Genomic DNA, 24,449 nt, shown 5'->3' with positions numbered 1-24,449 from the left:
TTCTCCAAAATGTAATCCTGGCCTTTGAAAGAACAGAAACTGGTTTTATGCATAAGTATAGGTTACAGTCTACAAGAAATATTGTATTCATGAATTTCACGCAATCATGAAATATAGGAAGGCATTAAGAGAATAATATGGAACTTTTTCATTTCTGGTTGAAAGGTGATTGGGACTACATTGCACATTAATAAAACTGATTTGATAATTGCTGAATCTACACTTGGTTTTGTAATGAATAGCCTGAGGATCAGGCTTAGAGTTCATTTATTTCAAGATTTGGAAACAAGGTCAAGAGCGATAAAAAGGCTTTATGAAGATCAGAGTCTTCTAAAAAAAGAGGCATTACATAAGCCTAGTGTTACTTCCTATTTTTTTTCTACTACACCATTCTTCACGTTTTATAACAAAATTCCTCCAGTCAAAAGGTTATGGTTTTAAAAAACATTGTAAATTTTGTTCATGTAAAAAATACATAATGTAATGTGAAAAAATGCACTAATCTTAAGTGTTCAAAGAAAAAAAAATTTTTTTCTTTTTAGTGAGAGAGGGTGAGAGTAAGCTCACAATGAGGGAGGGTGAGAGGGAGGGTGAGAGGGCGCCTGAGTGAGAGAGGATGAGAGGGAGTCTGAGTGAGGGAGGGGGAAAGAGAAATGAGTGAGGGAGGGTGTGACAGAGCCTGAGTGAGGTAGGGTGAGAGGTAGCCTGAGTGAGAGGGGATGAGAGGGAGCCTGAGTAAGGTAGGGTGAGAGGGAGCCTGAGTAAGGGAGGGTGAGAGGGAGTGTCAGTGAGAGAGGATGAGAAGGAGTCTGAGTGAGGGAGGGGGAGAGGGACCCTGAGTGAGCCAGGATGACAGGGAGCCTGAGTGATGGAGGGTGACAGCGAGGTCACAATGAGGAAGGGTGACAGGGAGCCAGAGTGACAGAGGTTGTGAGGGAGTTTGAGTGAGGGAGGGTGAGAAGGAGTCTGAGTGAGGGAGGGAGAGAGGGAGCCTTAGTGAGGGAGGGAGAGATGTAGTCTCACTGAGAGAGGATGAGAGGGAGCCTGAGGAAGGGAGGGTGAGAGGGAGCCCCAGTGAGGGAGGGTGAGAGCGAAGCCACAAAGAGGGTGAGTGAGAGGGAGCCTAAGTGAGAGAGGTTGCCAGGGAGCCTCAGTGAGAGAGGGAAAGACGAAGTCAGAGTGAGTTAGGGTGAAAGGGAGACTGAATGAGGTAAAGTATGAGGGAGCCCGAGTGAATGAGGGTGACAGGGAGCCCGACTGAGTTAGGGTGAGAGGGAGCCTGAGTGACGGAGGGTGAGAGCTGGGAAACAATAAGTGAGAGTGAGAGGGAGCCTGAGTGAGGGTGAGAGGGAGCCTGAGTGAGAGTGAGAGGGAAACTGAGGGAGGGAAGGTTAGAGAGACCTGAGTGAGGGAGGGTTACAGCGAGTCTAGGTGAGTGAAGATAAGGGGGAGCCTGAGTGAGGGAGGGTGAGAGCGACGTCACAGGGAAGGAGGGTGAGAGCGAGGTACAATGAGGGAGGGAAGGAGGCAGCCTAAGTGACAGTAGTTGTGAGGGAGCCTGAGAGAGAGAGGGTGAGTGGTAGCATAGGTGAGTGAGTGTGAGAGGGAACCCTAGTGAGCGAGGGTGAGAGGGAACGCGAGTGAGTGAGGGTGAGAGGGACCTGAGTGAGGGAGGGTTACGGGGAGTCTAGGTGAGTGAAGGTGAGGGGGAGCCTGAGTGAGGGTGAGAGGGAGCTTGAGTGAGAGAGGATTAGAGGGAGTCTAGGTGAGTGAAGTTGAGGGGGAGCCTGAGTGAGGGAGGGTGAGAGCGAGGTCACAGGGAAGGAGGGTGAGAGCGAGGTACAATGAGGGAGGGTGACAGGGAGCCTCAGTCAGACAGGTTGCCAGGGAGACTGAGTGAGGGAGAGTGAGAGGGATCTCCAGTGAGTCAGGATGCCAGGGAGCCCAAATGAGTCAGGGTGACAGGGAGCCTAAGTGATGCACGGAGAGAGCGAGGTCACAATGAGGGAGGGTGAAAGGGAGCCTGAGTGAGACAGGTTGCCAGGGAGCCTGAGTGAGGGAGGGAGAGAGAGAGTCTGAGTGAGGGAGAGAGGGAGTCCGAGTGAGTGAGAGTGACAGGGAGCCGGAGTGAGTCAATGTGAGAGGGAGCCTGAGTGATAGAGGGTGAGAGCGAGATCACAATGAAGGTGGGTGGGAGGCAGCCTGAGTGACAGTAGTCGTGAGGGAGCCTGAGAGACTGAGGGTGAGAGGGAGCATAGGTGAGTGAGTGTGAGAGTGAATCCCAGTGAGTGAGGGTGAGAGGGAACCCGAGGGAGTGAGGGTGAGAGGGACCAGAGTGAGGGAGGGTTACGGGGAGTCTAGGTGAGTGAAGGTGAGGGGGAGCCTGAGTGAGGGAGAGAGAGCGCGAGGTCACAGTGAGTGAGGGTAAGAGGGAGCTTGAGTGAGAGAGGATTAAAGACAGTCTAGGTGAGTGAAGTTGAGGGGGAGCCTGAGTGAGGGAGGGTGAGAGCGTGGTACAATGTGGGAGGGTGACAGGGAGCCTCAGTGAGACAGGTTGCCAGGGAGACTGAGTGAGGGAGAGTGAGAGGGATCTCGAGTGAGTTAGGATGCCAGGGAGCCCAAATGAGTCAGGGTGACAGGGAGCCTAAGTGATGCAAGGAGAGAGCGAGGTAACAATGAGGGAGGGTGAAAGGGAGCCTGAATGAGACAGGTTGCCAGGGAGACTGAGTGAGGGAGGAAGAGACGGAGTCTGAGTGAGGGAGAGAGGGAGCATAGGTGAGTGAGTGTGAGAACGAGCCCAGAGGAGTGAGGGTGCGGGAACCTCAGTGAATAACGGTGAGATCGACCTGAGTGAGGGCGAGAGGGACTGAGTGTGCGAAGGCGAGAGGGACCTGAGTGAGGGAGGGTATGAAGGAGCCTGAGTGAGGGAAGGTGTGGGGGAGACCCAATGAGTAAGGCTTATAGGGAGCCCAAGTGAGGTAGAGTGATAGGGATCCCGAGTGAGTGAGGGTGACAGGGAGCCCGAGTGAGACAGTGTGTGTGGAAGCCTGAATGATGGAGGGTGAGAGCGAAATCACAAGAAGGGAGGAAGGGAGGCAGCCTGAGTGACAGTAGTTGTGAGGGAGCCTGAGAGAGGGAGGGTGAGTGGTAGCATAGGTGAGTGAGTGTGAGAGTGAGTCCGAGTGTGTGAGGGTGTGAGAGAACCCCAGTGAGTGACGGTGAGAGGGAACCCGAATGAGTCAGGGTGAGAGGGAGCCTGAGTGATGGAGGGTGAGAACGAGGTGACAGTGAGTGAGTGTGAGAGGGGGCTTGAGTCAGAGAGGATTAGAGGGAGTCTATGTGAGTGAAGATGAGGGGGAGCCTGAGTGAGGGAGGGTGAGAGCGAGGTCACAGGGAAGGAGGGTGAGAGCGAGGTACAATGAGGGAGGGTGACAGGGAGCCTCAGTGAGACAGGTTGCCAGGGACACTGAGTGAGGAAGGGAGAGAGGGAGCCTGAGTGAGGGAGGGTATGAGGGAGCCTGAGTGAGGGAAAGTGTGAGGGAGCCCAAGTGATGGAGAGTGATAGGGATCACGAGTGAGTGAGTGTGACAGGGAGCCTGAGTGCTAGAGGGTGAGACCTAGGGCACAATGAGGGAGGGTGGGATGGAGCCTGAGTGAGAGAGGTTCTGAGGGAGCCTGAGTGAGGGAGGGTGTGAGGGAGCCCCAGTGAGGGTGAGAGGAAGCCGACTGAGTGAGGGTGAGCCGGATCACGAGTGCGTGAGGGTGACAGGGAGCCCGAGTGAATCAGTGTGTGTGGGAGTCTGAAAGATGGAGGGTGAGAGCGAGATCACAATGAGGGAGGGAGGGAGGCAGCCTGAGTGATAGTAGTTGTGAGGGATCCTGGGAGAGGAAGCGTGAGTGGTAGCATAGGTGAGTGAGTGTGAGTGTGAGTCCGAGTGTGTGAGGGTGAGAGGGAACCCCAGTGAGTGAGGGTGAGAGGGAGCCTGAGTGAGTGCGACAGGGAACTGAGTGTAGGAAGGGGAGAGGGCCTGAGTGAGGGAGGATTACAGGGAGTGTAGGATATTGAAGGTGAGGGGGAGCCTGAGGGAGGGAGTGTGAGAGCGAGGTCAAAATGAGTGAGGGTGAGAGGGAGCCTAAGTGAGAGAGGTTGCCAGGGAGCTTGAAATAGGGAGTGTATGAGGGAGCCTGAGTAAGGAATTGTGTGAGGGATTCTAAGTGAGGGAAGGTGAGGGGGCCCTGAGTGATGGAGGGTGAGAGAAAGGTCACAATGAGGGAGGGTGACATGGAGCCTGAATGACAGAGGTTGTAAGGAAACCGGAGTGAGGGAGGGTGAGAGCGAGGTCACAATGAGGGTGAGTGAGACGGAGCCTAAGTGAGACAGGTTGCCAGGGAGACTGAGGGAGGGAGGGAGAGAGGGAGTCTGAGTGAGGGAGAGAGGGAGTCCCAGGGAGGGAGTGTGAGAGGGAGCCCGAATGAGTGAGGGTGAGAGCGAGATCACAATGAGGGTGGGAGGGAGGCAGCCTGAGTGACAGTAGTTGTGAGGGAGCCTGAGAGAGGGAGAGTGATTGGTAGCATAGGTGACTGAGTGTGAGAGTGAACCCTAGTGAGTGAGGGTGAGAGGGAACCCGAGTGAGTGCGGGTGAGAGGGACCTGAGTGAGGGAGAGAGAGCGCGAGGTCACAGTGAGTGAGGGTGAGTGGGAGCTTCAGTGAAAGAGGATTAGAAGGAGTCTAGATGAGTGAAGTTGAGGGGGAGCCTGAGTGAGGGAGGGTGAGAGCGAGGTCACAGGGAAGGAGGGTGAGAGCGATGTACAATGAGGGAGGGTGACAGGGAGCCTCAGTGAGACAGGTTGCCAGGGAGACTGAGTGAGGGAGAGAGGGATCTCGAGTGAGTTAGGATGCCAGGGAGCCAAAATGAGTCAGGGTGACAGGGAGTTTGAGTGAGGGAGTGTGAAAGGGAGCCTGAGTGAGGGAAGGTGTGAGGGAGATCCAGTGAGGGAGGCTTAAAGGGATCCCGAGTGAGTGAGGGTGACAGAGAGCCCGAATGAGTCAGGGTGAGAAAGCAACTGAGTGAGAAAACGTGAGAGGGAGCTGAGTGAGGGAGGGTTAGACGGAGCCTAGGTGAGTGAGGGTGAGCGGGAGCCACAGTGAGGGAGGGTGAGAGCGAGGTCAAAATAACTGAGGGTGAGAGGGAGCCTGAGTGATATAGGTTGCCAGGGAGACGGAGTGAGGGCGGGAGAGAGGGAGACTGAGTGAGGGAGAGAGGGATTCCAACTTAGGGAGTGTGAGAGGCAGACTGAGTAAGGGAGGGTATGAGGGAGCCCCAGTGAGGGAGGGTGAGAGGGAGCCCGAGTGAGTGAGTGTGACAGGGAACCCGAATAAGTCACGGTGAGAGGGAGCCTGAGTGATGGAGGATGAGAGCGAGGTCACAGTGAGGGAGGGTGAAAGGTAGCCTGAGTGAGAGAGGTTTCCAGGGAGACTGAGTGAGAGTGGTTCCCAGGGAAACTGAGCGAGGGAGGGAGAGAGGGAGCCTGAGTGAGGGAGAGAGGGAAACTGAGGGAGGGAAGGTTAGAGAGACCTGAGTGAGGGAGGGTTACAGGGAGTCTAGGTGAGTGAATGTGAGGGGGAGCATGATTGAGGGAGAGTGAGAGCGAGATCAAAGTGAAGGAGGGTGAGAGTGAGGTCACAATGAAGTGGGGGTGACAGGGAGCCTGAGTGAGACAGGGTGCCTGGGAGACTGAGTGAGGCAGGGACAGAGGGAGCCTGAGGGAGGGAGAGAGGGAGTCTGAGTGAGGGAGTGTGTAAGGGAGCCTGAGTGAGGGAGGGTATGAGGGAGCCTGAGTGAGGGAGGGTGTGAGGGAGCCCCAGTGAGGGTGAGAGGGAGCCGAGTCAGTGAGCGTGAGAGGGATCCCGAATAAGTGAGGGTGACAGGGAGCCCGAGTGAGTCAGTGTGTGTGGGAGCCTGAGTGATGGAGGGTTAGAGTTAGAACACAATGAGGGAGGGAGGGAGGCTGCCTGAGTGACAGTAGATGTGAGGCAGCCTGAGAGAGGGCGGGTGAGTGGTAGCATAGGTGAGTGTGTGTGAGAGTGAGCCCGAGTGAGTGAGGGTGAGAGGGAACCCGAGTGAGTGAGGGCGACAGGGAACTGATTATGAGAAGGGGAGAGGGACCTGAGTGAGGGAGTGTTACAGGGAGTCTAGGTGAGTAAAGGTGAGGGGGAGCCTGACTGAGGGAGGGTGAGAGTGAGGTCACAATGAGGGAGGGTGGGAGAGATCCGGAGTGACAGAAGCTGTGAGGGAGCCTGAGAGAGGGAGGGTGTGAGGGAGTCCACGTGAGTGAGTGTGAGACGATGCCTGAGTGAGTGAGGGTGATAGGGAGCCCAAGTGAGAGAGGTTGAGAGCGATGTCACAATGAGGGAGGGTGGGAGGGAGCCTGAGTGACAGAAGTTGTGAGGGAGCCTGAGAGAGGGAAGGTGTGAGGGAGCCTAGGTGAGTGAGGGTAAGATGGAGCCAAAGTGACGGAGGGTGAAAGGGAGCCCCAGGGAGGGAGGGTGAGATGGAACTCAAGTGAGTGAGGGTGAGAGGGAGCCTGAGTGAGGACGAGAGGGAAACTGAGGGAGGGAAGATTAGAGGGACCTGAGTGAGGGAGGGTTACAGCGAGTCTATGTGAGTGAAGATGAGGAGGAGCATGAGTGAGGGAGAGTGAGAGCGAGGTTACAGTAAAGGAGGGTGAGAGCGAGATCACAATGAGGGAGGGAGGGAGGCAGCCTGAGTGACAGTAGTTGTGAGGGAGCCTGAGAGAGGGAGGGTGAGTGGTAGCATAGGTGAGTGAGTGTGAGTGTGCGTCCGAGTGTGTGAGGGTGAGAGGGAAACCCAGTGAGTGAGGGTGAGAGAGAGCCTGAGTGAGTGCGACAGGGAACTGAGTGTGGGAAGGGGAGAGGGCCTGAGTGAGGGAGGATTACAGGGAGTGTAGGATAGTGAAGGTGAGGGGGAGCCTGAGGGAGGGAGTGTGAGAGCGAGGTCAAATGAGTGAGGGTGAGAGGGAGCCTGAGTGAGAGAGGTTACCAGGGAGCTTGAAATAGGGAGTGTATGAGGGAGCCTGAGTGAGGAACTGTGGGAGGGATTCTAAGTAAGGGAAGGTGAGAGGGCCCTGAGTGATGGAGGGAGAGAGAAAGGTCACAGTGAGGGAGGGTGACGTGGAGCCTGAATGACAGAGGTCGTAAGGGAACCGGAGTGAGGGAGGGTGAGAGTGAGGTCACAATGAGGGTGAGTGAGAAGAAGCCTAAGTGAGACAGGTTGCCAGGGAGACTGAGTGAGGGATGGAGAGTGGGAGTCTGAGTGAGGGAGAGAGGGAGTCCCTGGGAGGGAGTGTGAGAGGGAGGCCGAATGAGTGAGGGTGAGAGGAATCCCGAGTGAGTGAGAGTGAGAGGTAGCCCGAGTGAGTCAGTGTGAAAGGGAGCCTGAGTGATGGAGGGTGAGAGCGAGATCACAAGGAGGGAGGGTGGGAGGCAGGCTGAGTGACAGTAGTTGTGAGGGAGCCTGAGTGAGGGAGGGTAAGAGCGAGGTCACAGGGAAGGGGGGTGAGAGCGATGTACAATGAGGGAGGGTGACAGGGAGCCTCAGTGAGACAGGTTGCCAGGGAGACTGAGTGAGGGAGAGAGGGATCTCGAGTGAGTTAGGATGCCAGGGAGCCAAAATGAGTCAGGGTGACAGGGAGTTTGAGTGAGGGAGTGTGAAAGGGAGCCTGAGTGAGGGAGGGTATGAGGGAGCCTGAGTGAGGGAAGGTGTGAGGGAGATCCAGTGAGGGAGGCTTAAAGGGATCCCGAGTGAGTGAGGGTGACAGAGAGCCCGAATGAGTCAGGGTGAGAAAGCAACTGAGTGAGGGAAGGTGAGAGGGTGCTGAGTGAGGGAGGGTCAGACGGAGCCTAGGTGAGTGAGGGTGAGCGGGAGCCGCAGTGAGGGAGGGTGAGAGCGAGGTCAAAATGACTGAGGGTGAGAGGGAGCCTGAGTGAGATAGGTTGCCCGGGAGCTTGAAATAGGGAGTGTATGAGGGAGCCTGAGTGAGGAACTGTGTGAGGGAGCAGGTGAGAGGGCCCCTGAGTGATGGAGGGTGAGAGCAAGGTCACAATGAGGGAGAGTGAGAGGGAACCTAAGTGAGACAGGTTGCCAGGGAGACGGAGTGAGGGCGGGAGAGAGGGAGACTGAGTGAGGGAGAGAGGGATTCCAACTTAGGGAGTGTGAGAGGCAGACTGAGTAAGGGAGGGTGAGAGGGAGCCCGAGTGAGTGAGTGTGACAGGGAACCCGAATAAGTCACGGTGAGAGGGAGCCTGAGTGATGGAGGATGAGAGCGAGGTCACAGTGAGGGAGGGTGAAAGGTAGCCTGAGTGAGAGGGGTTTCCAGGGAGACTGAGTGAGAGTGGTTCACAGGGAAACTGAGTGAGGGAGGGAGAGAGGGAGTCTGAGTGAGGGAGAGAGGGAAACTGAGGGAGGGAAGGTTAGAGAGACCTGAGTGAGGGAGGGTTACAGGGAGTCTAGGTGAGTGAATGTGAGGGGGAGCCTGATTGAGGGAGGGTGAGAGTGAGGTCACAATGAAGTGGGGGTGACAGGGAGCCTGAGTGAGACAGGTTGCCTGGGAGACTGAGTGAGGCAGGGACAGAGGGAGCCTGAGGGAGGGAGAGAGGGAGTCTGAGTGAGGGAGTGTGAAAGGGAGCCTGAGTGAGGGAGGGTATGAGGGAGCCTGAGTGAGGGAGGGTGTGAGGGAGCCCCAGTGAGGGTGAGAGGGAGCCGAGTCAGTGAGCGTGAGAGGGATCCCGAATGAGTGAGGGTGACAGGGAGCCCGAGTGAGTCAGTGTGTGTGGGAGCCTGAGTGATGGAGGGTTAGAGCCAGATCACAATGAGGGAGGGAGGGAGGCTGCCTGAGTGACAGTAGTTGTGAGGCAGCCTGAGAGAGGGCGGGTGAGTGGTAGCATAGGTGAGTGTGTGTGAGAGTGAGCCCGAGTGAGTGAGGGTGAGAGGGACCCCGAGTGAGTGAGGGCGACAGGAAACTGATTATGAGAAGGGGAGAGGGACCTGAGTGAGGGAGTGTTACAGGGAGTCTAGGTGAGTAAAGGTGAGGGGGAGCCTGACTGAGGGAGGGTGAGAGTGAGGTCACAATGAGGGAGGGTGGGAGAGATCCGGAGTGACAGACGCTGTGAGGGAGCCTGAGAGAGGGAGGGTGTGAGGGAGTCCAGGTGAGTGAGTGTGAGACGATGCCTGAGTGAGTGAGGGTGATAGGGAGCCCAAGTGAGAGAGGGTGAGAGCGATGTCAGAATGAGGGAGGGTGGGAGGGAGCCTGAGTGACAGAAGTTGTGAGGGAGCCTGAGAGAGGGAAGGTGTGAGGGAGCCTAGGTGAGAGAGGGTGAGGGGGAGCCAAAGTGACGGAGGGTGACAGGGAGCCCCAGGGAGGGAGGGTGAGATGGAACTCAAGTGAGTGAGGGTGAGAGGGAGCCTGAGTGAGGACGAGAGGGAAACTGAGGGAGGGAAGGTTAGAGGGACTTGAGTGAGGGAGGGTTACAGCGAGTCTAGGTGAGTGAAGATGAGGGGGAGCATGAGTGAGGGAGGGTGAGAGCGAGGTCACAGTAAAGGAGGGTGAGAGCGAGATCACAATGAGGGAGGGAGGGAGGCAGCCTGAGTGACAGTAGTTGTGAGGGAGCCTGAGAGAGGGAGGGTGAGTGGTAGCATAGGTGAGTGAGTGTGAGAGTGAGTCCGAGTGTGTGAGGGTGAGAGGGAACCCCAGTGAGTGAGGGTGAGAGGGAGCCTGAGTGAGTGCGACAGGGAATTGAGTGTGAGAAGGGGAGAGGGTCTGAGTGAGGGATGATTACAGGGAGTGTAGGATAGTGAAGGAGAGGGTGAGCCTGAGGGAGGGAGTGTGGGAGCGAGGTCAAATGAGTGAGGGTGAGAGGGAGCCTGAGTGAGAGAGGTTACCAGGGAGCTTGAAAGAGGGAGTGTATGAGGGAGCCTGAGTGAGGAACTGTGGGAGGGATTCTAAGTAAGGGAAGGTGAGAGGGCCCTGAATGATGGAGGGTGAGAGAAAGGTCACAATGAGGGAGGGTGACATGGAGCCTGAATGACAGAGGTCGTAAGGGAACCGGAGTGAGGGAGGGTGAGAGTGAGGTCACAATGAGGGTGAGTGAGAAGAAGCCTAAGTGAGACAGGTTGCCAGGGAGACTGAGTGAGTGAGGGAGAGAGGGAGTCCCTGGGAGGGAGTGTGAGAGGGAGGCCGAATGAGTGAGGGTGAGAGGAATCCCGAGTGAGTGAGAGTGAGAGGTAGCCCGAGTGAGTCAGTGTGAAAGGGAGCCTGAGTGATGGAGGGTGAGAGCGAGATCACAATGAAGGAGGGTGGGAGGCAGCTTGAGTGACATTAGTTGTGAGGGAGCCTGAGAGAGGGAGGGTGAGTGGTAGCATAGGTGAGTGAGTGTGAGAGTGAACCCTAGTGAGTGAGGGTGAGAGGGAACCCGAGTGAGTGAGGGTGAGAGGGACCTGAGTGAGGGAGAGAGAGCGTGAGGTCACAGTGAGTGAGGGTGAGTGTGAGCTTGAGTGAAAGAGGATTAGAAGGAGTCTAGGTGAGTGAAGTTGAGGGGGAGCCTGAGTGAGGGAGGGTAAGAGCGAGGTCAGAGGGAAGGGGGGTGAGAGCGATGTACAATGAGGGAGGGTGACAGGGAGCCTCAGTGAGACAGGTTGCCAGGGAGACTGAGTGAGGGAGAGAGGGATCTCGAGTGAGTTAGGATGCCAGGGAGCCAAAATGAGTCAGGGTGACAGGGAGTTTGAGTGAGGGAGTGTGAAAGGGAGCCTGAGTGAGGGAGGGTATGAGGGAGCCTGAGTGACGGAAGGTGTGAGGGAGATCCAGTGAGGGAGGCTTAAAGGGATCCCGAGTGAGTGAGGGTGACAGAGAGCCCGAATGAGTCAGGGTGAGAAAGCAACTGAGTGAGGGAAGGTGAGAGGGTGCTGAGTGAGGGAGGGTTAGCCGGAGCCTAGGTGAGTGAGGGTGAGCGGGAACCGCAGTGAGGGAGGGTGAGAGCGAGGTCAAAATGACTGAGGGTGAGAGGGAGCCTGAGTGAGATAGGTTGCCAGGGAGCTTGAAATAGGGAGTGTATGAGGGAGCCTGAGTGAGGAACTGTGTGAGGGAGCCGGTGAGACGGCCCCTGAGTGATGGAGGGTGAGAGCAAGGTCACAATGAGGGAGAGTGAGAGGGAACCGAAGTGAGACAGGTTGCCAGGGAGACGGAGTGAGGGCGGGAGAGAGGGAGACTGAGTGAGGGAGAGAGGGATTCCAACTTAGGGAGTGTGAGAGGCAGACTGAGTAAGGGAGGGTATGAGGGAGCCCCAGTGAGTGAGGATAAGAGGGAGCCCGAGTGAGTGAGTGTGACAGGGAACCCAAATAAGTCACGGTGAGAGGGAGCCTGAGTGATGGAGGATGAGAGCGAGGTCACAGTGAGGGAGGGTGAAAGGTAGCCTGAGTGAGAGGGGTTTCCAGGGGACTGAGTGAGGCAGGGACAGAGGGAGCCTGAGGGAGGGAGAGAGGGAGTCTGAGTGAGGGAGTGTGAAAGGGAGCATGAGTGAGGGAGGATATGAGGGAGCCTAAGTGAGGGAGGGTGTGAGGGAGCCCCAGTGAGGGTGAGAAGGAGCCGAGTCAGTGAGCATGAGAGGGATCCCGAATGAATGAGGGTGACAGGGACCCCGAGTGAGTCAGTGTGTGTGGGAGCCTGAGTGATGGAGGGTTAGAGCCAGATCACAATGAGGGAGGGAGGGAGGCTGCCTGAGTGACAGTAGTTGTGAGGCAGCCTGAGAGAGGGCAGGTGAGTGGTAGCATAGGTGAGTGTGTGTGAGAGTGAGCCCGAGTGAGTGAGGGTGAGAGGGAACCCGAGTGAGTGAGGGCGACAGGGAACTGATTATGAGAAGGGGAGAGGGACCTGAGTGAGGGAGTGTTACAGGGAGTCTAGGTGAGTAAAGGTGAGGGGGAGCCTGAGTGAGGGAGGGTGAGAGTGAGGTCACAATGAGGGAGGGTGGGAGAGATCCGGAGTGACAGAAGCTGTGAGGGAGCTTGAGAGAGGGAGGGTGTGAGGGAGTCCAGGTGAGTGAGTGTGAGACGATGCCTGAGTGAGTGAGGGTGATAGGGAGCCCAAGTGAGAGAGGGTGAGAGCGATGTCACAATGAGGGAGGGTGGGAGGGAGCCTGAGTGACAGAAGTTGTGAGGGAGCCTGAGAGAGGGAAGGTGTGAGGGAGCCTAGGTGAGAGAGGGTGAGGGGGAGCCAAAGTGACGGAGGGTGACAGGGAGCCCCAGGGAGGGAGGGTGAGATGGAACTCAAGTGAGTGAGGGTGAGAGGGAGCCTGAGTGAGGACGAGAGGGAAACTGAGGGAGGGAAGGTTAGAGGGACCTGAGTGAGGGAGGGTTACAGCGAGTCTAGGTGAGTGAAGATGAGGGGGAGCATGAGTGAGGGAGGGTGAGAGCGAAGTCACAGTAAAGGAGGGTGAGAGCGAGATCACAATGAGGGAGGGAGGGAGGCAGCCTGAGTGACAGTAGTTGTGAGGGAGCCTGAGAGAGGGAGGGTGAGTGGTAGCATAGGTGAGTGAGTGTGAGACTGAACCCTAGTGAGTGAGGGTGAGAGGGAACCCGAGTGAGTGAGGGTGAGAGGGACCTGAGTGAGGGAGAGATAGCGCGAGGTCACAGTGAGTGAGGGTGAGTGTGAGCTTGAGTGAAAGAGGATTAGAAGGAGTCTAGGTGAGTGAAGTTGAGGGGGAGCCTGAGTGAGGGAGGGTAAGAGCGAGGTCACAGGGAAGGAGGGTGAGAGCGATGTACAATGAGGGAGGGTGAGAGGGAGCCTCAGTGAGACAGGTTGCCAGGGAGACTGAGTGAGGGAGAGAGGGATCTCGAGTGAGTTAGGATGCCAGGGAGCCAAAATGAGTCAGGGTGACAGGGAGTTTGAGTGAGGGAGTGTGAAAGGGAGCCTGAGTGAGGGAGGGTATGAGGGAGCATGAGTGAGGGAAGGTGTGAGGGAGATCCAGTGAGGGAGGCTTAAAGGGATCCCGAGTGAGTGAGGGTGACAGAGAGCCCGAATGAGTCAGGGTGAGAAAGCAACTGAGTGAGGGAAGGTGAGAGGGTGCTGAGTGAGGGAGGGTTAGACGGAGCCTAGGTGCGTGAGGGTGAGCGGGAGCCGCAGTGAGGGAGGGTGAGAGCGAGGTCAAAATGACTGAGGGTGAGAGGGAGCCTGAGTGAGATAGGTTGCCAGGGAGCTTGAAATAGGGAGTGTATGAGGGAGCCTGAGTGAGGAACTGTGTGAGGGAGCAGGTGAGAGGGCCCCTGAGTGATGGAGGGTGAGAGCAAGGTCACAATGAGGGAGAGTGAGAGGGAACCTAAGTGAGACAGGTTGCCAGGGAGACGGAGTGAGGGCAGGAGAGAGGGAGACTGAGTGAGGGAGAGAGGGATTCCAACTTAGGGAGTGTGAGAGGCAGACTGAGTAAGGGAGGGTATGAGGGAGCCCCAGTGAGGGAGGGTGAGAGGGAGCCCGAGTGAGTGAGTGTGACAGGGAACTCGAATAAGTCACGGTGAGAGGGAGCCTGAGTGATGGAGGATGAGAGCGAGGTCACAGTGAGGGAGGGTGAAAGGTAGCCTGAGTGAGAGGGGTTTCCACGGAGACTGAGTGAGAGTGGTTCCCAGGGAAACTGAGTGAGGGAGGGAGAGAGGGAGCCTGAGTGAGGGAGAGAGGGAAACTGAGGGAGGGAAGGTTAGAGAGACCTGAGTGAGGGAGGGTTACAGGGAGTCTAGGTGAGTGAATGTGAGGGGGAGCCTGATTGAGGGAGAGTGAGAGCGGGGTCAAAGTGAAGGAGGGTGAGAGTGAGGTCACAATGAAGTGGGGATGACAGGGAGCCTGAGTGAGACAGGTTGCCTGGGAGACTGAGTGAGGCAGGGACAGAGGGAGCCTGAGGGAGGGAGAGAGGGAGTCTGAGTGAGGGAGTGTGAAAGGGAGCCTGAGTGAGGGAGGGTATGAGGGAGCCTGAGTGAGGGAGGGTGTGAGGGAGCCCCAGTGAGGGTGAGAGGGAGCCGCGTCAGTGAGCGTGAGAGGGATCCCGAATGAGTGAGGGTGACAGGGAGCCCGAGTGAGTCAGTGTGTGTGGGAGCCTGAGTGATGGAGGGTTAGAGCCAGATCACAATGAGGGAGGGAGGGAGGCTGCCTGAATGACAGTAGTTATGAGGCAGCCTGAGAGAGGGCGGGTGAGTGGTAGCATTGGTGAGTGTGTGTGAGAGTGAGCCCGAGTGAGTGAGGGTGAGAGGGACCCCGATTGAGTGAGGGCGATAGGGAACTGATTATGAGAAGGGGAGAGGGACCTGAGTGAGGGAGTGTTACAGGGAGTCTAGGTGAGTAAAGGTGAGGGGGAGCCTGACTGAGGGAGGGTGAGAGGGAGGTCAAAGTGAAGGAGGGTGAGAGTGAGGTCACAATGAAGTGGGGGTGACAGGGAGCCTGAGTGAGACAGGTTGCCTGGGAGACTGAGTGAGGGAGGGACAGAGGGAGCCTGAGGGAGGGAGAGATGGAGTCTGAGTGAGGGAGTGTGTAAGGGAGCCTGAGTGAGGGAGGGTATGAGGGAGCCTGAGTGAGGGAGGGTGTGAGGGAGCCCCAGTGAGGGTGAGAGGGAGCCGAGTCAGTGAGCGTGAGAGGGATCCCGAATAAGTGAGGGTGACAGGGAGCCCGAGTGAGTCAGTGTGTGTGGGAGCCTGAGTGATGGAGGGTTAGAGTTAGAACACAATGAGGGAGGGAGGGAGGCTGCCTGAGTGACAGTAGATGTGAGGCAGCCTGAGAGAGGGCGGGTGAGTGGTAGCATAGGTGAGTGTGTGTGAGAGTGAGCCCGAGTGAGTGAGGGTGAGAGGGAACCCGAGTGAGTGAGGGCGACAGGGAACTGATTATGAGAAGGGGAGAGGGACCTGAGTGAGGGAGTGTTACAGGGAGTCTAGGTGAGTAAAGGTGAGGGGGAGCCTGACTGAGGGAGGGTGAGAGTGAGGTCACAATGAGGGAGGGTGGGAGAGATCCGGAGTGACAGAAGCTGTGAGGGAGCCTGAGAGAGGGAGGGTGTGAGGGAGTCCACGTGAGTGAGTGTGAGACGATGCCTGAGTGAGTGAGGGTGATAGGGAGCCCAAGTGAGAGAGGTTGAGAGCGATGTCACAATGAGGGAGGGTGGGAGGGAGCCTGAGTGACAGAAGTTGTGAGGGAGCCTGAGTGAGGACGAGAGGGAAACTGAGGGAGGGAAGATTAGAGGGACCTGAGTGAGGGAGGGTTACAGCGAGTCTATGTGAGTGAAGATGAGGAGGAGCATGAGTGAGGGAGAGTGAGAGCGAGGTCACAGTAAAGGAGGGTGAGAGCGAGATCACAATGAGGGAGGGAGGGAGGCAGCCTGAGTGACAGTAGTTGTGAGGGAGCCTGAGAGAGGGAGGGTGAGTGGTAGCATAGGTGAGTGAGTGTGAGTGTGCGTCCGAGTGTGTGAGGGTGAGAGGGAAACCCAGTGAGTGAGGGTGAGAGAGAGCCTGAGTGAGTGCGACAGGGAACTGAGTGTGGGAAGGGGAGAGGGCCTGAGTGAGGGAGGATTACAGGGAGTGTAGGATAGTGAAGGTGAGGGGGAGCCTGAGGGAGGGAGTGTGAGAGCGAGGTCAAATGAGTGAGGGTGAGAGGGAGCCTGAGTGAGAGAGGTTACCAGGGAGCTTGAAATAGGGAGTGTATGAGGGAGCCTGAGTGAGGAACTGTGGGAGGGATTCTAAGTAAGGGAAGGTGAGAGGGCCCTGAGTGATGGAGGGAGAGAGAAAGGTCACAGTGAGGGAGGGTGACATGGAGCCTGAATGACAGAGGTCGTAAGGGAACCGGAGTGAGGGAGGGTGAGAGTGAGGTCACAATGAGGGTGAGTGAGAAGAAGCCTAAGTGAGACAGGTTGCCAGGGAGACTGAGTGAGGGAGGGAGAGTGGGAGTCTGAGTGAGGGAGAGAGGGAGTCCCTGGGAGGGAGTGTGAGAGGGAGGCCGAACGAGTGAAGGTGAGAGGAATCCCGAGTGAGTGAGAGTGAGAGGTAGCCCGAGTGAGTCAGTGTGAAAGGGAGCCTGAGTGATGGAGGGTGAGAGCGAGATCACAAGGAGGGAGGGTGGGAGGCAGCCTGAGTGACAGTAGTTGTGAGGGAGCCTGAGTGAGGGAGGGTAAGAGCGAGGTCACAGGGAAGGGGGGTGAGAGCGATGTACAATGAGGGAGGGTGACAGGGAGCCTCAGTGAGACAGGTTGCCAGGGAGACTGAGTGAGGGAGAGAGGGATCTCGAGTGAGTTAGGATGCCAGGGAGCCAAAATGAGTCAGGGTGACAGGGAGTTTGAGTGAGGGAGTGTGAAAGGGAGCCTGAGTGAGGGAGGGTATGAGGGATCCTGAGTGAGGGAAGGTGTGAGGGAGATCCAGTGAGGGAGGCTTAAAGGGATCCCGAGTGAGTGAGGGTGACAGAGAGCCCGAATGAGTCAGGGTGAGAAAGCAACTGAATGAGGGAATGTGAGAGGGTGCTGAGTGAGGGAGGGTCAGACGGAGCCTAGGTGAGTGAGGGTGAGCGGGAGCCGCAGTGAGGGAGGGTGAGAGCGAGGTCAAAATGACTGAGGGTGAGAGGGAGCCTGAGTGAGATAGGTTGCCAGGGAGCTTGAAATAGGGAGTGTATGAGGGAGCCTGAGTGAGGAACTGTGTGAGGGAGCAGGTGAGAGGGCCCCTGAGTGATGGAGGGTGAGAGCAAGGTCACAATGAGGGAGAGTGAGAGGGAACCTAAGTGAGACAGGTTGCCAGGGAGACGGAGTGAGGGCGGGAGAGAGGGAGACTGAGTGAGGGAGAGAGGGATTCCAACTTAGGGAGTGTGAGAGGCAGACTGAGTAAGGGAGGGTGAGAGGGAGCCCGAGTGAGTGAGTGTGACAGGGAACCCGAATAAGTCACGGTGAGAGGGAGCCTGAGTGACGGAGGATGAGAGCGAGGTCACAGTGAGGGAGGGTGAAAGGTAGCCTGAGTGAGAGGGGTTTCCAGGGAGACTGAGTGAGAGTGGTTCACAGGGAAACTGAGTGAGGGAGGGAGAGAGGGAGTCTGAGTGAGGGAGAGAGGGAAACTGAGGGAGGGAAGGTTAGAGAGACCTGAGTGAGGGAGGGTTACAGGGAGTCTAGTTAAGTGAATGTGAGGGGGAGCCTGATTGAGGGAGGGTGAGAGTGAGGTCACAATGAAGTGGGGGTGACAGGGAGCCTGAGTGAGACAGGTTGCCTGGAAGACTGAGTGAGGCAGGGACAGAGGGAGCCTGAGGGAGGGAGAGAGGGAGCCTGAGTGAGGGAGGGTATGAGGGAGCCTGAGTGAGGGAGGGTGTGAGGGAGCCCCAGTGAGGGTGAGAGGGAGCCGAGTCAGTGAGCGTGAGAGGGATCCCGAATGAGTGAGGGTGACAGGGAGCCCGAGTGAGTCAGTGTGTGTGGGAGCCTGAGTGATGGAGGGTTAGAGTTAGAACACAATGAGGGAGGGAGGGAGGCTGCCTGAGTGACAGTAGATGTGAGGCAGCCTGAGAGAGGGCGGGTGAGTGGTAGCATAGGTGAGTGTGTGTGAGAGTGAGCCCGAGTGAGTGAGGGTGAGAGGGAACCCGAGTGAGTGAGGGCGACAGGGAACTGATTATGAGAAGGGGAGAGGGACCTGAGTGAGGGAGTGTTACAGGGAGTCTAGGTGAGTAAAGGTGAGGGGGAGCCTGACTGAGGGAGGGTGAGAGTGAGGTCACAATGAGGGAGGGTGGGAGAGATCCGGAGTGACAGAAGCTGTGAGGGAGCCTGAGAGAGGGAGGGTGTGAGGGAGTCCACGTGAGTGAGTGTGAGACGATGCCTGAGTGAGTGAGGGTGATAGGGAGCCCAAGTGAGAGAGGTTGAGAGCGATGTCACAATGAGGGAGGGTGGGAGGGAGCCTGAGTGACAGAAGTTGTGAGGGAGCCTGAGAGAGGGAAGGTGTGAGGGAGCCTAGGTGAGTGAGGGTAAGATGGAGCCAAAGTGACGGAGGGTGACAGGGAGCCCCAGGGAGGGAGGGTGAGATGGAACTCAAGTGAGTGAGGGTGAGAGGGAGCCTGAGTGAGGACGAGAGGGAAACTGAGGGAGGGAAGATTAGAGGGACCTGAGTGAGGGAGGGTTACAGCGAGTCTATGTGAGTGAAGATGAGGAGGAGCATGAGTGAGGGAGAGTGAGAGCGAGGTCACAGTAAAGGAGGGTGAGAGCGAGATCACAATGAGGGAGGGAGGGAGGCAGCCTGAGTGACAGTAGTTGTGAGGGAGCCTGAGAGAGGGAGGGTGAGTGGTAGCATAGGTGAGTGAGTGTGAGTGTGCGTCCGAGTGTGTGAGGGTGAGAGGGAAACCCAGTGAGTGAGGGTGAGAGAGAGCCTGAGTGAGTGCGACAGGGAACTGAGTGTGGGAAGGGGAGAGGGCCTGAGTGAGGGAGGATTACAGGGAGTGTAGGATAGTGAAGGTGAGGGGGAGCCTGAGGGAGGGAGTGTGAGAGCGAGGTCAAATGAGTGAGGGTGAGAGGGAGCCTGAGTGAGAGAGGTTACCAGGGAGCTTGAAATAGGGAGTGTATGAGGGAGCCTGAGTGAGGAACTGTGGGAGGGATTCTAAGTAAGGGAAGGTGAGAGGGCCCTGAGTGATGGAGGGAGAGAGAAAGGTCACAGTGAGGGAGGGTGACGTGGAGCCTGAATGACAGAGGTCGTAAGGGAACCGGAGTGAGGGAGGGTGAGAGTGAGGTCACAATGAGGGTGAGTGAGAAGAAGCCTAAGTGAGACAGGTTGCCAGGGAGACTGAGTGAGGGAGGGATAGTGGGAGTCTGAGTGAGGGAGAGAGGGAGTCCCTGGGAGGGAGTGTGAGAGGGAGGCCGAATGAGTGAGGGTGAGAGGAATCCCGAGTGAGTGAGAGTGAGAGGTAGCCCGAGTGAGTCAGTGTGAAAGGGAGCCTGAGTGATGGAGGGTGAGAGCGAGGTCTCAGGGAAGGGGGGTGAGAGCGATGTACAATGAGGGAGGGTGACAGGGAGCCTCAGTGAGACAGGTTGCCAGGGAGACTGAGTGAGGGAGAGAGGGATCTCGAGTGAGTTAGGATGCCAGGGAGCCAAAATGAGTCAGGGTGACAGGGAGTTTGAGTGAGGGAGTGTGAAAGGGAGCCTGAGTGAGGGAGGGTATGAGGGAGCCTGAGTGAGGGAAGGTGTGAGGGAGATCCAGTGAGGGAGGCTTAAAGGGATCCCGAGTGAGTGAGGGTGACAGAGAGCCCGAATGAGTCAGGGTGAGAAAGCAACTGAGTGAGGGAAGGTGAGAGGGTGCTGAGTGAGGGAGGGTTAGCCGGAGCCTAGGTGAGTGAGGGTGAGCGGGAGCCGCAGTGAGGGAGGGTGAGAGCGAGGTCAAAATGACTGAGGGTGAGAGGGAGCCTGAGTGAGATAGGTTGCCCGGGAGCTTGAAATAGGGAGTGTATGAGGGAGCCTGAGTGAGGAACTGTGTGAGGGAGCAGGTGAGAGGGCCCCTGAGTGATGGAGGGTGAGAGCAAGGTCACAATGAGGGAGAGTGAGAGGGAACCTAAGTGAGACAGGTTGCCAGGGAGACGGAGTGAGGGCGGGAGAGAGGGAGACTGAGTGAGGGAGAGAGGGATTCCAACTTAGGGAGTGTGAGAGGCAGACTGAGTAAGGGAGGGTGAGAGGGAGCCCGAGTGAGTGAGTGTGACAGGGAACCCGAATAAGTCACGGTGAGAGGGAGCCTGAGTGATGGAGGATGAGAGCGAGGTCACAGTGAGGGAGGGTGAAAGGTAGCCTGAGTGAGAGGGGTTTCCAGGGAGACTGAGTGAGAGTGGTTCACAGGGAAACTGAGTGAGGGAGGGAGAGAGGGAGTCTGAGTGAGGGAGAGAGGGAAACTGAGGGAGGGAAGGTTAGAGAGACCTGAGTGAGGGAGGGTTACAGGGAGTCTAGGTGAGTGAATGTGAGGGGGAGCCTGATTGAGGGAGGGTGAGAGTGAGGTCACAATGAAGTGGGGGTGACAGGGAGCCTGAGTGAGACAGGTTGCCTGGGAGACTGAGTGAGGCAGGGACAGAGGGAGCCTGAGGGAGGGAGAGAGGGAGTCTGAGTGAGGGAGTGTGAAAGGGAGCCTGAGTGAGGGAGGGTATGAGGGAGCCTGAGTGAGGGAGGGTGTGAGGGAGCCCCAGTGAGGGTGAGAGGGAGCCGAGTCAGTGAGCGTGAGAGGGATCCCGAATGAGTGAGGGTGACAGGGAGCCCGAGTGAGTCAGTGTGTGTGGGAGCCTGAGTGATGGAGGGTTAGAGCCAGATCACAATGAGGGAGGGAGGGAGGCTGCCTGAGTGACAGTAGTTGTGAGGCAGCCTGAGAGAGGGCGGGTGAGTGGTAGCATAGGTGAGTGTGTGTGAGAGTGAGCCTGAGTGAGTGAGGGTGAGAGGGACCCCGAGTGAGTGAGGGCGACAGGAAGCTGATTATGAGAAGGGGAGAGGGACCTGAGTGAGGGAGTGTTACAGGGAGTCTAGGTGAGTAAAGGTGAGGGGGAGCCGGACTGAGGGAGGGTGAGAGGGAGGTCAAAGTGAAGGAGGGTGAGAGTGAGGTCAAAATGAAGTGGGGGTGACAGGGAGCCTGAGTGAAACAGGTTGCCTGGGAGACTGAGTGAGGGAGGGACAGAGGGAGCCTGAGGGAGGGAGAGAGGGAGTCTGAGTGAGGGAGTGTGTAAGGGAGCCTGAGTGAGGGAGGGTATGAGGGAGCCTGAGTGAGGGAGGGTGTGAGGGAGCCCCAGTGAGGGTGAGAGCGAGCCGAGTCAGTGAGCGTGAGAGGGATCCCGAATGAGTGAGGGTGACAGGGAGCCCGAGTGAGTCAGTGTGTGTGGGAGCCTGAGTGATGGAGGGTTAGAGCCAGATCACAATGAGGGAGGGAGGGAGGCTGCCTGAGTGACAGTAGTTGTGAGGCAGCCTGAGAGAGGGCGGGTGAGTGGTAGCATAGGTGAGTGTGTGTGAGAGTGAGCCCGAGTGAGTGAGGGTGAGAGGGAACCCGAGTGAGTGAGGGCGACAGGGAACTGATTATGAGAAGGGGAGAGGGACCTGAGTGAGGGAGTGTTACAGGGAGTCTAGGTGAGTAAAGGTGAGGGGGAGCCTGACTGAGGGAGGGTGAGAGTGAGGTCACAATGAGGGAGGGTGGGAGAGATCCGGAGTGACAGACGCTGTGAGGGAGCCTGAGAGAGGGAGGGTGTGAGGGAGTCCAGGTGAGTGAGTGTGAGACGATGCCTGAGTGAGTGAGGGTGATAGGGAGCCCAAGTGAGAGAGGGTGAGAGCGATGTCACAATGAGGGAGGGTGGGAGGGAGCCTGAGTGACAGAAGTTGTGAGGGAGCCTGAGAGAGGGAAGGTGTGAGGGAGCCTAGGTGAGAGAGGGTGAGGGGGAGCCAAAGTGACGGAGGGTGACAGGGAGCCCCAGGGAGGGAGGGTGAGAGGGAGCCTGAGTGAGGACGAGAGGGAAACTGAGGGAGGGAAGGTTAGAGGGACCTGAGTGAGGGAGGGTTACAGCGAGTCTAGGTGAGTGAAGATGAGGGGGAGCATGAGTGAGGGAGGGTGAGAGCGAGGTCACAGGGAAGGAGGGTGAGAGCGAGATCACAATGAGGGAGGGAGGGAGGCAGCCTGAGTGACAGTAGTTGTGAGGGAGCCTGAGAGAGGGAGGGTGAGTGGTAGCATAGGTGAGTGAGTGTGAGAGTGAGTCCGAGTGTGTGAGGGTGAGAGGGAACCCCAGTGAGTGAGGGTGAGAGGGAGCCTGAGTGAGTGCGACAGGGAATTGAGTGTGAGAAGGGGAGAGGGTCTGAGTGAGGGATGATTACAGGGAGTGTAGGATAGTGAAGGAGAGGGTGAGCCTGAGGGAGGGAGTGTGAGAGCGAGGTCAAATGAGTGAGGGTGAGAGGGAGCCTGAGTGAGAGAGGTTACCAGGGAGCTTGAAAGAGGGAGTGTATGAGGGAGCCTGAGTGAGGAACTGTGGGAGGGATTCTAAGTAAGGGAAGGTGAGAGGGCCCTGAATGATGGAGGGTGAGAGAAAGGTCACAATGAGGGAGGGTGACATGGAGCCTGAATGACAGAGGTCGTAAGGGAACCGGAGTGAGGGAGGGTGAGAGTGAGGTCACAATGAGGGTGAGTGAGAAGAAGCCTAAGTGAGACAGGTTGCCAGGGAGACTGAGTGAGTGAGGGAGAGAGGGAGTCCCTGGGAGGGAGTGTGAGAGGGAGGCCGAATGAGTGAGGGTGAGAGGAATCCCGAGTGAGTGAGAGTGAGAGGTAGCCCGAGTGAGTCAGTGTGAAAGGGAGCCTGAGTGATGGAGGGTGAGAGCGAGATCACAATGAAGGAGGGTGGGAGGCAGCTTGAGTGACATTAGTTGTGAGGGAGCCTGAGAGAGGGAGGGTGAGTGGTAGCATAGGTGAGTGAGTGTGAGAGTGAACCCTAGTGAGTGAGGGTGAGAGGGAACCCGAGTGAGTGAGGGTGAGAGGGACCTGAGTGAGGGAGAGAGAGCGTGAGGTCACAGTGAGTGAGGGTGAGTGTGAGCTTGAGTGAAAGAGGATTAGAAGGAGTCTAGGTGAGTGAAGTTGAGGGGGAGCCTGAGTGAGGGAGGGTAAGAGCGAGGTCAGAGGGAAGGGGGGTGAGAGCAATGTACAATGAGGGAGGGTGACAGGGAGCCTCAGTGAGACAGGTTGCCAGGGAGACTGAGTGAGGGAGAGAGGGATCTCGAGTGAGTTAGGATGCCAGGGAGCCAAAATGAGTCAGGGTGACAGGGAGTTTGAGTGAGGGAGTGTGAAAGGGAGCCTGAGTGAGGGAGGGTATGAGGGAGCCTGAGTGAGGGAAGGTGTGAGGGAGATCCAGTGAGGGAGGCTTAAAGGGATCCCGAGTGAGTGAGGGTGACAGAGAGCCCGAATGAGTCAGGGTGAGAAAGCAACTGAGTGAGGGAAGGTGAGAGGGTGCTGAGTGAGGGAGGGTTAGCCGGAGCCTAGGTGAGTGAGGGTGAGCGGGAGCCGCAGTGAGGGAGGGTGAGAGCGAGGTCAAAATGACTGAGGGTGAGAGGGAGCCTGAGTGAGATAGGTTGCCAGGCAGCTTGAAATAGGGAGTGTATGAGGGAGCCTGAGTGAGGAACTGTGTGAGGGAGCAGGTGAGACGGCCTCTGAGTGATGGAGGGTGAGAGCAAGGTCACAATGAGGGAGAGTGAGAGGGAACCGAAGTGAGACAGGTTGCCAGGGAGACGGAGTGAGGGCGGGAGAGAGGGAGACTGAGTGAGGGAGAGAGGGATTCCAACTTAGGGAGTGTGAGAGGCAGACTGAGTAAGGGAGGGTATGAGGGAGCCCCAGTGAGTGAGGATAAGAGGGAGCCCGAGTGAGTGAGTGTGACAGGGAACCCAAATAAGTCACGGTGAGAGGGAGCCTGAGTGATGGAGGATGAGAGCGAGGTCACAGTGAGGGAGGGTGAAAGGTAGCCTGAGTGAGAGGGGTTTCCAGGGGACTGAGTGAGGCAGGGACAGAGGGAGCCTGAGGGAGGGAGAGAGGGAGTCTGAGTGAGGGAGTGTGAAAGGGAGCATGAGTGAGGGAGGGTATGAGGGAGCCTAAGTGAGGGAGGGTGTGAGGGAGCCCCAGTGAGGGTGAGAAGGAGCCGAGTCAGTGAGCATGAGACGGATCCCGAATGAATGAGGGTGACAGGGACCCCGAGTGAGTCAGTGTGTGTGGGAGCCTGAGTGATGGAGGGTTAGAGCCAGATCACAATGAGGGAGGGAGGGAGGCTGCCTGAGTGACAGTAGTTGTGAGGCAGCCTGAGAGAGGGCGGGTGAGTGGTAGCATAGGTGAGTGTGTGTGAGAGTGAGCCCGAGTGAGTGAGGGTGAGAGGGAACCCGAGTGAGTGAGGGCGACAGGGAACTGATTATGAGAAGGGGAGAGGGACCTGAGTGAGGGAGTGTTACAGGGAGTCTAGGTGAGTAAAGGTGAGGGGGAGCCTGAGTGAGGGAGGGTGAGAGTGAGGTCACAATGAGGGAGGGTGGGAGAGATCCGGAGTGACAGAAGCTGTGAGGGAGCTTGAGAGAGGGAGGGTGTGAGGGAGTCCAGGTGAGTGAGTGTGAGACGATGCCTGAGTGAGTGAGGGTGATAGGGAGCCCAAGTGAGAGAGGGTGAGAGCGATGTCACAATGAGGGAGGGTGGGAGGGAGCCTGAGTGACAGAAGTTGTGAGGGAGCCTGAGAGAGGGAAGGTGTGAGGGAGCCTAGGTGAGAGAGGGTGAGGGGGAGCCAAAGTGACGGAGGGTGACAGGGAGCCCCAGGGAGGGAAGGTGAGATGGAACTCAAGTGAGTGAGGGTGAGAGGGAGCCTGAGTGAGGACGAGAGGGAAACTGAGGGAGGGAAGGTTAGAGGGACCTGAGTGAGGGAGGGTTACAGCGAGTCTAGGT

The sequence above is a fragment of the Balaenoptera physalus genome (assembly GCF_965194825.1).
Source record: "Balaenoptera physalus genome assembly, chromosome: 14".
Classification (NCBI taxonomy): Eukaryota; Metazoa; Chordata; class Mammalia; order Artiodactyla; family Balaenopteridae; genus Balaenoptera; species Balaenoptera physalus.
The sequence above is the reverse complement of the archived record's forward strand: the minus strand, read 5'-3'. Positions refer to the sequence as shown.